Below are 11,765 nucleotides of genomic sequence, written 5' to 3' on the forward strand. Positions count from 1 at the left end.
ATAGAACTCTATTGATATGTATGAGGAATCTAGTGATTCTTCCTAAAAATCTAAGTGTAAAAAAAAAAAAAAAAAAAGTTTTAATAAAAGTTTAAAAGACACACATTTTAACCCCTTCCATGAAAAGTTGAAATGACCCCCTTTTTCCTATATAAAAAACATGTAAACATATTTAGTATCGCTGTGTGCGTAATTGTCCGAACTATTAAAATATAACATTATGTATCCCATACGGTAAATAAAAAAAGAAATAAAAAACACAGAATTGCAATTTTTATAATACCCCAGAGAAAAAAAGGTAAAAAGCGATTAAAAAGTCAGATCAATGCCAAAATAGTACCAATTCAAAAAACAGATTATGGCACAAAAAATTTGCCCTTATACAGCCTAGTAGGTGATTAAAAAAAAAAAAAAAAAAAAAAAGCTACAGGGGTAAAAAAAAATTGCAATTAAAAAAATTTGAAATAATTCTGAATATTTTTAAAATTAGTAAAACATGACGGAATCTATTCAAATCTGCTATTGCTGTGATCAGGCGGCCTAAAGTATCAAAACAACATGTTAGCTCAACCACAAGGTAAATGGCGTAGAAAAGGAAACCACCAAATTTGCTAAATTATCTTTTACTATTTCAATTTCACTTCACCGACTAGATAGAATTTTTTTTTTTTTTTGGTTCACAGAATATGTTATTGAAAAATTAAAAGGTATCATTATAGTAGGTAGTTATGGCTATTATAGGGCGAGGAGGAAAAAATGAGTGTAAAAGCGAAACTTGGTCCGGACAAGTGGATCGTCATGAGGGACAAGTAGATTTTGCTCCGTTTTAGTCCCGTGGACAAGTAGTTTTTTTTATTAAATTTCCACACCCCTGCATCTGTATATTGCTATGATGAACCACTAAACCACTGTTTCCCAACCAGGGTGCCTCCAGTTGTTGCCAGACTACATTACATAGAATGGAAAGGCATCATCAGTTATTTGATTGATGCCAACCCACTTTCAAGGGTCTGTGGCTGGTGAGGCACAGCACTTTATAGTACACAATACATTTACTCTTTGTAGAGAAAAGTGAGGAACTTTTTGCTGAGTAACCTTAACATTCCTTTGTTTAGATTGAGCTTCTTAACAACGTTTATATTAGCGTGGATTCACACTACGTTTTTACTGTATGGGAACCAGATTTGGCTGGGGGAGTGAAAACTGGGCGCTCCAGCCAGACCTGGCCCATATCTTATTCATTTCAATAAGCCGACCAGAGTCAAATGGTGACTTTGGTCGGCTAATTTTTGCCCCGTATCTGGTTTTCTTACCGGACCTAAAATCATAGTATGCTGCGGTTTTAGGTCCGGTCAGAAAAACTGATACGGGGCAAAAATGAGCCGGATCCGGTTCCCGTACAGTAAAAACGTAGTGTGAACTAGGGCTGGGAGGTATGACCAAATATGTGAATCACGGTATTTTTGTAACATATGGCGGTTCCACGTATATAACGGTATTTCCCCCCCCCCCCCCCCAAATTATCAGCACAGCGCTGCACTATCCCCATCGGGGTAAACACTCACATATCACCCGCAAGCGCTGCCCTCCTCATCATCCTGTTTGTTGCGGGTTGCCGTCGCTGACACTCTATACTGTACGTTGTATCCCTATGCCCGGGCTGCAAAAGGTAAACAAAATAAACTTTAGCGCACGTTCCTACGTCAGCTTTATGCTCTTCATGGGGCCGGGAACGTCAGCCGGCTTCTTACATGACAGTGGGCTCAACCTATCACCGGCCGAGGCGGAACATCGCTGCGGCCAGTGATAGGCTGACGGCTGTCCAACGTTCCCGTCCCCAGGAAGCAGGTGAGGCCGGTACCGGACCAGCGGAAGGTGAGTTAAAGTTTATTTTGTTTATCTTTTGCAGCCCGGGCATAGGGATAAAGCGCACAGTATAGAGTGTCGGCGCCGGCGGCCCGCAATAAACAGGAGGACGAAGGGGGCAGCACTTGCGGGTGATATGTGAGTATTTACCCTGATGGGGACAGCGCAGGGCTGATAGTTAATTAGGGGGTGGGGGGCAGAACAGCACTCGTGGGTCAAATATGATTAGTTCCCCGATGGGGACAGCGCAGCGCTGGGTTGATAACTCATTCACTCCCGAGGGGGAGGGGCCCAACCGTTATTGCGGTATGGGGAAAGATTCATATCGTGCAGCACAAAAATTTCCGTATGAACTGGTATACCGCCCAGCCCTAGAGTGAACCCACCCTTATACAGAGTCATTTAGTACTTTTCTTTTTTTTTTTATTAAATAGATATGTGATGGCCAACTTTGGAGACATTTTTTTTTCCAGTACTCTCACTGGGCTTGACAAATGTCAGGTTGCCATGACAACTGATAATTTAATTCTGGTCCTATGGTTTTTGTCAGTCCTTCCTCATTCGGCTTGAGCATACCGGGCAGGTACCTGCTGCTATCTGCAGCTGACACTGACATCAGGGAGCACTCCACTGTCTCTCTTTTTACTGTTTAAATACTGTGAATACCAGGTGGCACAGTTGACCCCCTCTGTGATATAATCACAGGGGGACGATCCGTTTTTCAGGACAACCCAGGGCCTCTACAATTGATGGCAGTATGTATCAGCTGAGCACCAATAACATAGATTAATGCATATGCATTACATTGATCTATGTAAGCAATTGAATAATCGTTTACAAAAGGCCTAGAGGGGACAAAAAAAAAGTTTTTATTATTAACATAAAAAAAATACCTTAGCAGTTTGTGGACAGAAAATCTCTTTGGGTCTTACAACAGGTTAATAATGAAGAAAATCTATTCAAGCAAACACCACAGTGCTCCTGGAATATCCATTGGTATAAATCGATGTCTGGAGTGTATGCACAGATTATATACCTTTCCATCTCCTAAAAAAACACTGTTAAATGCTGAATTTTGAAGTGTATAAATTGTGAGCCGGTCAGGATTATAACTTTCAGTTACGAAGCGTCACAGGAATACAAAGCTGCCAATCTCTTTTAGTCAGTGAAAATTCTACTCCTCTTCCTTTTGAAACTATCTGCCTGACAACATAAGATGCATTCTTTAAGAAAAAAACATAGCATTATTTCTCTGGGGTTTGTCGAGGTATTTGCTGGAGATGATGAATTGATTTTACTTTTTTGTCTCTGGAATCGGAACCAACCTGCTAACATGTATTGTTAGTGAGATGAGCTTGGTGACCTCTACTATTTTTACTGCAGAGTCTGTTAAAATATTTCCTTTTCAACATTCACTATTTCTGTCTTGTCAATCTATTAAGTGACATGTTTCCATGCCGTTAGTTCCCCATATTGTAATCTTAACAAATACCGTAGCAGTCATTTTTGTAATGGCCATTAATGCAATAAGAATGTAAAGAAGTGCTTTTTAAAGGTATTTGTATGTGAACATTTATATTAGAAACCTGTGTAAGCCAAAGTGTTGTTACTTTGTGCCAGATTTTTTTCAGTATTGTCACTAAAGTGTCACTCCTGTGGTGGTGGAAGAGGATGCATACTGAAGTTCATACTGAAAGGAGTGGTGGGGATTAGGGATAAACCAATATTGATTTTTTTAAAGCAGATACCGATAACCTGTAATCTTTCAGGCCGATAGCCGATAACTTATACCGATATTCCCCCCTTGTAGACAGCAGCCCCCCCTCCCTTATAGACAGCAGTCTTTCCCCCCCCCCTCCTCCTCTTGTAGTCAGCTCACCTGCGGCTGTCCTCGGGTGTTGCCGCTCCGCTGTTCCGTTCTCCCGATCGCATCATGGCGTCCTATGGAGGAGCATGTAACATACATGTCACTCTGCTTCCTCCTTAGCGTTACGCTGGGCGCAGGGGGGGGGGGAGGAGTGACGTGTGTCACATGCTCCTCCATTGGACGCCATGATGCTATCGGGAGAACGGGACAGTGGAGCGGGAGCTGCACGGCAGCAGTTATCGGGAGTGCACGCGCTGGACACATCTTCGACATTATTGGTAAGGTAAGGTGCCCATAACTTAAAAAATCATGAATATTGGCCGATAATCGGTCGATCCTTAGTGGGGATGATGATGATGATGAAGAGGAGGATGTCAGCAGGCTTATTGGTCTTAGCCGCTCAGGAGCAGGTGACTGCGACACTGCTGCTCATCTGCATGCAGCAGGGTGTGGTGTTACCTATCATTTTACGGTATTCTGCTGTGTGCAAATACATTACTATCTTACCAGATGCAGGAAACCAGGCACAGTGCTGTATCTGGAAAGTAAGGCATAGGCAGCCAACTTTAGGAATTAGGCTTCTATGTAAGCACATGGAGAGGCAACACAATGGCTACAGCTAACACTACTTCACCACTTCCTACTCTCCACTGGCTACAACTACTGCTAGTCCCCACTGCACACTCACGTGAGGGTGAGCCACTTCATGCAGTTGTCATACAGTGCATGCAGTGCAAAATTTGAAGGAAAAAAAACACATTTTTTTCAACCTCATGCTGTACTACCAGTCCCTCTAGTCTGCCATCACCCTTGCTGCTGCTACTTCCAGCCAGTACTTGAGAAATTTTAAAAACTTACATTTTTTTAAAATCTTTGCTGTACGCTGGAAATTTCAACTGTTATCAGTCTGCCTCATTCTGCTGTAGACTGGCTATTAATAGTCTGCCTCCTGCTGCTGTACGCTGATTATAACCAGTCCCTCTAGTCCGCCATCACCCCTGCTTCTGCTACATGCAGCCAGGCCTTGAAAATTTCAAAAACCAAATTTTTGAAACCTTTTGAAAAACCAAAATTTTTTAATCTCCTGCTGTACGCTGGATACAACCTATCTGCCATCCCCCTTGCTGCCGCTACTTCTAACCAGGCCTACACATACATAACCCATGATCCCCAAAAAAGTCATAATTTAGAGAAAAGCTAATTCTTCTTCACTATTTTGGGACACAGATTCTGTTTTAATTCCCAAAAAGGGATAATTTTTGGAACGCTTGGGAAAAGTCTCCTAATAACTCTCTGTGGACATCTTAACACCAACAGGCATCTACCAACATCCAGAGATATTTTAACTTTATTGTGCAGCTTTAATGTAGTGTTAATAAGCATACTAAAATCCACAAGCGCATTAAATAAGCTGTTTGTTACCATGGGTTACTACATGTCGCCATAAATTAGCCTTAAAGGGGTACTCCGGTGGAAATAATTTTTTTTTAAATCAACTGGTGCCAGAAAGTTAAACAGATTTGTAAATTACTTCTATTAAAAATTATAAATCCTTCCATTACTTATCAGCTGCTGTATGCTCTAGAGGAAGTTGTATAGCTCTTTTCTGTCTGACCACAGTCCTCTCTGCTGACACCTCGTTCCATGTCGGGTACTGTCCAGAGCAGGAGAGGTTTGCTATGGGGATTTTCTCCTGCTCTGGACAGTTCCAAACATGGACAGAGGTGTCTGCAGAGAGCACTGTGGTCAGACAGAAAAGATTCAAAAAGAAAAGAACTTCCTCTGGAGCATACAGCAGCTTATAAGTATTGGAAGGGTTAAGATTTTTAAAATTAAGTAATTTACAAATCTGTTAAAAAAAAAAAAAAAAATTTATTCCACCGGAGATCCCCTTTTAAGCAATGTTAGACAGGGCTTAAGAGCTGTTTGGCTGTGTTATAAAATTGTTTAGGGGCTGATTTCATTGCTTGTTGGCATTACACTAGTTCGCCCAGAACCAAACATTTTACGAAAGTAAGTCCAGCCCTGCGAATCAAACTTTTTAGAAGTTCGCTCATACCGAATTGCAGTACAACCTGGAGTTTTTTTTTTTTAAAGTAGTGCAAGTTGTGCAAAGTGGTTTGTGTTTTTACCAGAGAAAATAGTACCCTAACAGGGCCCAATGACAGGACAGTCCTTACGTATGTGACATGGTCCCCACTTCTGAGTTGCAACACCCATACATGTTTTGCGGGATATGTTTTACGAAGAATGTTGGGATGATAGACACTTAAAAATGGTTAACATAAGATAAAAAGCCATGAGAATTTTATAATTTATTTTTTATTACTTAACCCCTTAAGGACGCAGGAAGTAAATGTACGTTCTGGTGCGGTGGTACTTAACGCACCAGGACGTACATTTACGTCCTGTGCATAACCGCGGACATCGGAGCGATGCCCGTGTCATGCGCGGCTGATCCCGGCTGCTGATAGCAGCCAGGGACCCGCCGGCAATGGCCGAAGCCCGCGTCCGCCATTAACCCCTCAGGTGCCGGGATCAATACAGATCCCGGCATCTGCGGCAGTGCGCGATTTGAATGAATGATCGGATCGCCCACCGCGCTGCTGCGGGGATCTGATCATTCAGAACGCCGCACGGAGGTCCCCTCACCTTCCTCCGTCCGGCTCCCGGCATCTCCTGCTCTGGTCTGAGATCGAGCAGACCAGAGCAGAAGATGGCTGATAACACTGATCTGTTCTATGTCCTATGCATAGAACAGATCAGTATTAGCAATCATGGTATTGCTATGAATAGTCCCCTATGGGGACTATTCAAGTGTAAAAAAAAAAATGTAAAAGTAAAAGTAAAAAAAAAGTGAAAAATCCCCTCCCCCAATAAAAAAGTAAAAAGTCCGTCCGTTTTTTCCTATTTTACCCCCAAAAAGCGTAAAAATTTTTTTTATTAGACATATTTGGTATCGCCGCGTGCGTAAATGTCCGAACTATTAAAATAAAATGTTAATGATCCCGTACGGTGAACGGCGTGAACGGAAAAAAATAGTCCTAAATTGCTACTTTTTTAATACATTTTATTAAAAAAAAATTATAAATGTATTAAAAGTTTTTTATATGCAAATGTGGTATAAAAAAAAAAAGTACAGATCATGGCGCAAAAAATGAGCCCCCATACCGCCGCTTATACGGAAAAATAAAAAAGTAAGAGGTCATCAAAATAAAGGGATTATAAACGTACTTATTTGGTTAAAAAGTTTGTGATTTTTTTTAAGCACAACAATTATAGAAAAGTACGTACTTATGGGTATCATTTTAATCGTATTGACCCTCAGAATAAAGAACACACGTCATTTTTACCATAAATTGTACGGCGTGAAAACGAAACCTTCCAAAATTAGCAAAATTGCGTTTTTCGTTTTAATTTCCCCACAAAAATAGTGTTTTTTGGTTGCGCCATACATTTTATGATATAATGAGTTATGTCATTACAAAGGACAACTGGTCGCGCAAAAAACAAGCCCTCATACTAGTCTGTGGATGAAAATATAAAAGAGTTATGATTTTTAGAAGGCGAGGAGGAAAAAATGAAAACGTAAAAATGTTATTGTCTGAATCCTTAAGGCCAAAATGGTCTGAGTCCTTAAGGGGTTAAAGGGGTACTCCCATGGAAAACTTTATTTTTATTTTTTTTAAATCAACTGGTGCCAGAAAGTTAAACTTATTTGTAAATCACTTCTATTAAAATATCTTAATCCTTCTAGTACTTTTTAGGGGCTGTATACTAAAGAGAAATTCAAAAAAAGAAATGCATTTCCTCTGATGTCATGACCACAGTGTTCTCTGCTGACCTCTGCTGTCCATTTTAGGAACTGTCCAGAGCAGCATATGTTTGCTATGGGGATTTTCTTCTGCTCTGGTCAGTTCCTAAAATGGACAGCAGAGGTCAGCAGAGGGCACTGTGGTCATGACATCAGAGGAAATGCATTTCTTTTTTGGATTTCTCTTTAGTATACAGCCCCTAAAAAGTACTGGAATGATTAAGATTTTTTAATAGAAGGGATTTACAAATCTGTTTAACTTTCTGGCACCAGTTGATTTAAAAAATAAAAAAAATTCCACGGGAATACCCCTTTAATCAGTGTTTCTCAACCAGGGTGCCTCCAGCTGTTGCAAAACTACAACTCCCAGTATGCTCTGACAGCCAAAGGCTGTCCGGGCATGCTGGGAGTCGTAGTTTTGCAACAGCTGGAGACATCCTGGTTGGAAAACACTGACTTAAATATTCAGTTTCTGATGTGGAGAAAAATGAGTTACTGTATATAGGCAGCTACATCACTCTTTATAAAGACCCTAACATATATTTCATTGATGTGGACATGCTAATCCCTTTCTGATTTATATGTGACTGCGTTTAGCAGTTTTATAGATTTAATAGGTGGTCACGTTTCATGCCGTTTCATTTTTGTTTCTTATGTCATTATTTTTCAGTAGCGTTAAACCCACAGGGAACTATAACTGAAGTTTCTATAAAGGGAAATAAAAAAAATCTGTAGTATTTACAAACATAAAGGTTTCTGACAGACGTGAATAGTTTTCAAATTGCACAAGCTGTTCTCTGGCAGCTGGGGAAAGTGGCTTCCCTTTGCTGTCACATTTTGAGCCGGTTTTGCATGAGGGCTGCTTTGAGACATGGAACAGGTGGTCGCTCTGGAATTTGAGAGATGATGGTGCTTTTGTGTTTTGTTTTGTGTTTTTGTGTCTGATAATTCTCTGTACATATTCTACACATTAGGGGGAAATGTATAATTATGTAAATCAAGGTATTATTACCCCTGTTTGACTGGACATATGTCTAATGTACTTCCCCCAAGTTTATCATAAAGATGCACATTCATCATAAGTAGCTAAATACAGTAGATCTTAGCAAGTTTTTAAAGGGAATGTGTCACCAAATGTGATTATAATTTTTTTTTAGAGGTTAAATAATTTTTTCTAATTTTTTTTTTGTATTTGTCACAAAGGATTTTGTGACTCAGGGTTTTTGCACTTTAGTTTTTTCCTCCTTGCCTTTTAAAAATTATACTAAAATTCCATATTATGACTTATTTTTGCGCCACCAATTCTACTTTGCAGTAATTTGCATTTGTCATTTTACCAAAAAATTCACGGTGAAACGGAGAAAAAATTGTGCGACGATTTAAGAGAAAAAATGCCATTTTGTAACTTTTGGGGGCTTCCGTTTCTACGCAGTGCATTTTTAAGTACAAATTTCAGTACAAATGACACCTTTTCTTTATTCTGTAGGTCCATAGGATTAAAATGATACCCTAATTATATAGATTTGATTTTGTCGTACTTCTGGAAAAAATCATAACTACATGCAGGAAAATGAATACGTTTAAAGGGGTTATCCAGGAATATATATATATATATATATATATATATCTATATCTATATATATATATATATATCTATATATCAACTGGCTCCAGAAAGTTAAACAGATTTGTAAATTACTTCTATTAAAAAATCTTAATCCTTTCAGTACTTATGTGCTTCTGAAGTTAAGGTTGTTCTTTTCTGTCTTCAGTACTTATGTGCTTCTGAAGTTAAGGTTGTTCTTTTCTGTCTAAGTCCTCTCTGATGACACCTGTCTCGGGAAACACCCAGTTTAGAAGCAAATCCCCATAGCAAACCTCTTCTAAACTGGGCGGTTCCCGAGACAGGTGTCATCAGAGAGGACTTAGACAGAAAAGAACAACCTTAACTTCAGAAGCTCATAAGTACTGAAAGGATTAATATTTTTTAATAGAAGTCATTTACAAATCAGTTTAACTTTCTGGAGCCAGTTGATATATCTAAAAAAAAAGTTTTTGCCTGGAATACCCCTTTAAGATTTTCATTTTTTACCCCTATAACTTTTTTTCTTTTTCTGTGTACGGAGCGGTATGAGGGCTAATTATTTTTGCACCGTGATCTGAAGTTTTTAGCAGTATCATTTTTGTATTGATAGGACTTTTTGATCGCTTTTTATAAATTTTTTCATGATATAAAAAGTGACCAAAAATATGGTATCTTGTGGATTTTGAAATTTTATTGCGCGAACGCCATTGACCGTGTGTTTTAATTAACAATATATTTTTATAGTTCGGACATTTCCACGCGCGGCGATACCACATATGTTTATTTTTATTTACACTTTTTATGGGAAAAAGGGTGATTCTTACTTTTATTAGGGAAAAGGTTAAATGATCTTTATTAACTTTTTTTCACACTTTTTTTTTTGCAATGTTTTTGCAATGTCTAGGGGCTATAACACTGCACACACTGATCTTCTACACAGATCACTGCCATGCATTAACATGGCAATGATCAGTGTTATAGGAGGGCAATTGCTCCTGATCAGCCCCGACTGAGCTACCGGGAGTGTATTTTTGTTACTTTACGTCTAAAGGGTTAATAGCACGTGGCACAACGATCGGTTCCACACGCTATTAGCCCATGGTTCCGGCTTTCATTAGTCGCAGGGTCACCGCATGACCCCGTGTTATTGACCTGGACCAGGCGCAGGGCGTACAGGTACGCCCTCCGTCTTTAAGTGCTTAAATAATATCTTGTCATATCTCCCACTGTTGACCAGCAGAGGGAGCTAACATGAGGAATCTGGAGAAAGCAAGCAACTTGATACAAACAGGCTGCTACAAACTAGACCTCGCTTGTCTACCTTCTTCCTCTGTGCAAAAGGAGAGGGGGTTTTGTAGTTTTTACCATTTTGTTGGTGTCTGGAGTGTGGTAAAGGACAAACTAGATGTCTGTTGATAGGGGCCTTATCCTCAGAGACTTCAAGAAAATGGTGCTGGCTCCCCCTTTCATATCACCTAGCTTGTTCTATGCACATGTGCAGTAAGCAGCCCATGCTTTTCTATGAGACACTCTCAGTCTTAAAGGGGTACTCTGCCCCTAGACATCTTATCCCCTATCTAGGGATGTGATCTCTCCTGCAGCACCCCTGTTTCTCAGCTGCACAGAACAAGGATCGCTCTGTGGCTGATTATGATGAGCGATGCATTGGACGGAGTATCTTGATGTCACGGCTCCGCCCCCTCATGACATCATGCCCCGCCCCCACTATGCAAGTCTATGGATAGGGGATAAGCTGTCTAGGGGCGGAGTACCCCTTTAACTTTCTTATACCCTGTGTCTGCCATAAAGCAACTGTGTAGGTGTTGGGAAGTGACACACCACAAAGAGGCCTCAGTACACACTTTATTAATAAATAACATTAAAACCACATTTTCCTAAAACTAAATACATAAATGAAATGCTTTATCTTGATAGATTAATTTTATTTATTAAAAAAAATAAAATGGTGACACATTCCCTTTGAGTGTGGTCTGTGCTGGTGTAAGCGTGTGCAAAATCTTGGCACAATTTTAAAAAGTCTCAGTTTATAAATCAGCAAACAACTTCAAAAAACTAACCATGCCACACTACATTTCAGTTCTTTTCTCTAAAGAGGCTAAATAAAAACTACATTTTTGTGTGTGTGAATCACCCACTGCACGAAAATGTGCGCGGTTTTAATAAAAAACATAACTTCCACCATTTTATATGCATTTAGGATGTTTATGCCTGATTTCAGAGTTTGCCCCAGTTGTAACATAACCTATAGTAAGAAATATCACAATATACTTTATCACAAGGCTGTGCCTTTTTAACTTATGTTCACCTTTTGATACCTTTAACATTCTAAATTTAACCCCTTAACGACCACGGATGTAAATGTACATCCTGGTTTGGCGGTACTTCGCGCACCAGGACGTACATGTACGTCCTGTGTATGACCGCGAGCATCGGAGCGGTGCTCGCGTCATACACTGCAGGTTCCGGCTGCTATCAGCAGCCGAGGACCCGCCAGTAATGGCCGACATCTACATAGATCTATACTCCAGGCGCAAATATACCTAGCAAAAAAATGGACAAAGGAGACAAAATAGGTCACTAAGATATATTGCCAAGTGCAATTTTTTAGTTTG

At 39.8% G+C, this 11,765-nt stretch overlaps 1 protein-coding gene across 1 annotated transcript in view; it reads left to right on the top strand.

Annotated features, from left to right (window-relative positions):
- Positions 1-11,765, top strand: part of MRPL3 (mitochondrial ribosomal protein L3) — a 78,686-nt gene that overhangs the window by 65,867 nt on the left and 1,054 nt on the right. The window lies entirely within an intron of this gene.

Source organism: Hyla sarda, chromosome 5 (assembly GCF_029499605.1).
Source record: "Hyla sarda isolate aHylSar1 chromosome 5, aHylSar1.hap1, whole genome shotgun sequence".
Taxonomy (NCBI): Eukaryota; Metazoa; Chordata; class Amphibia; order Anura; family Hylidae; genus Hyla; species Hyla sarda.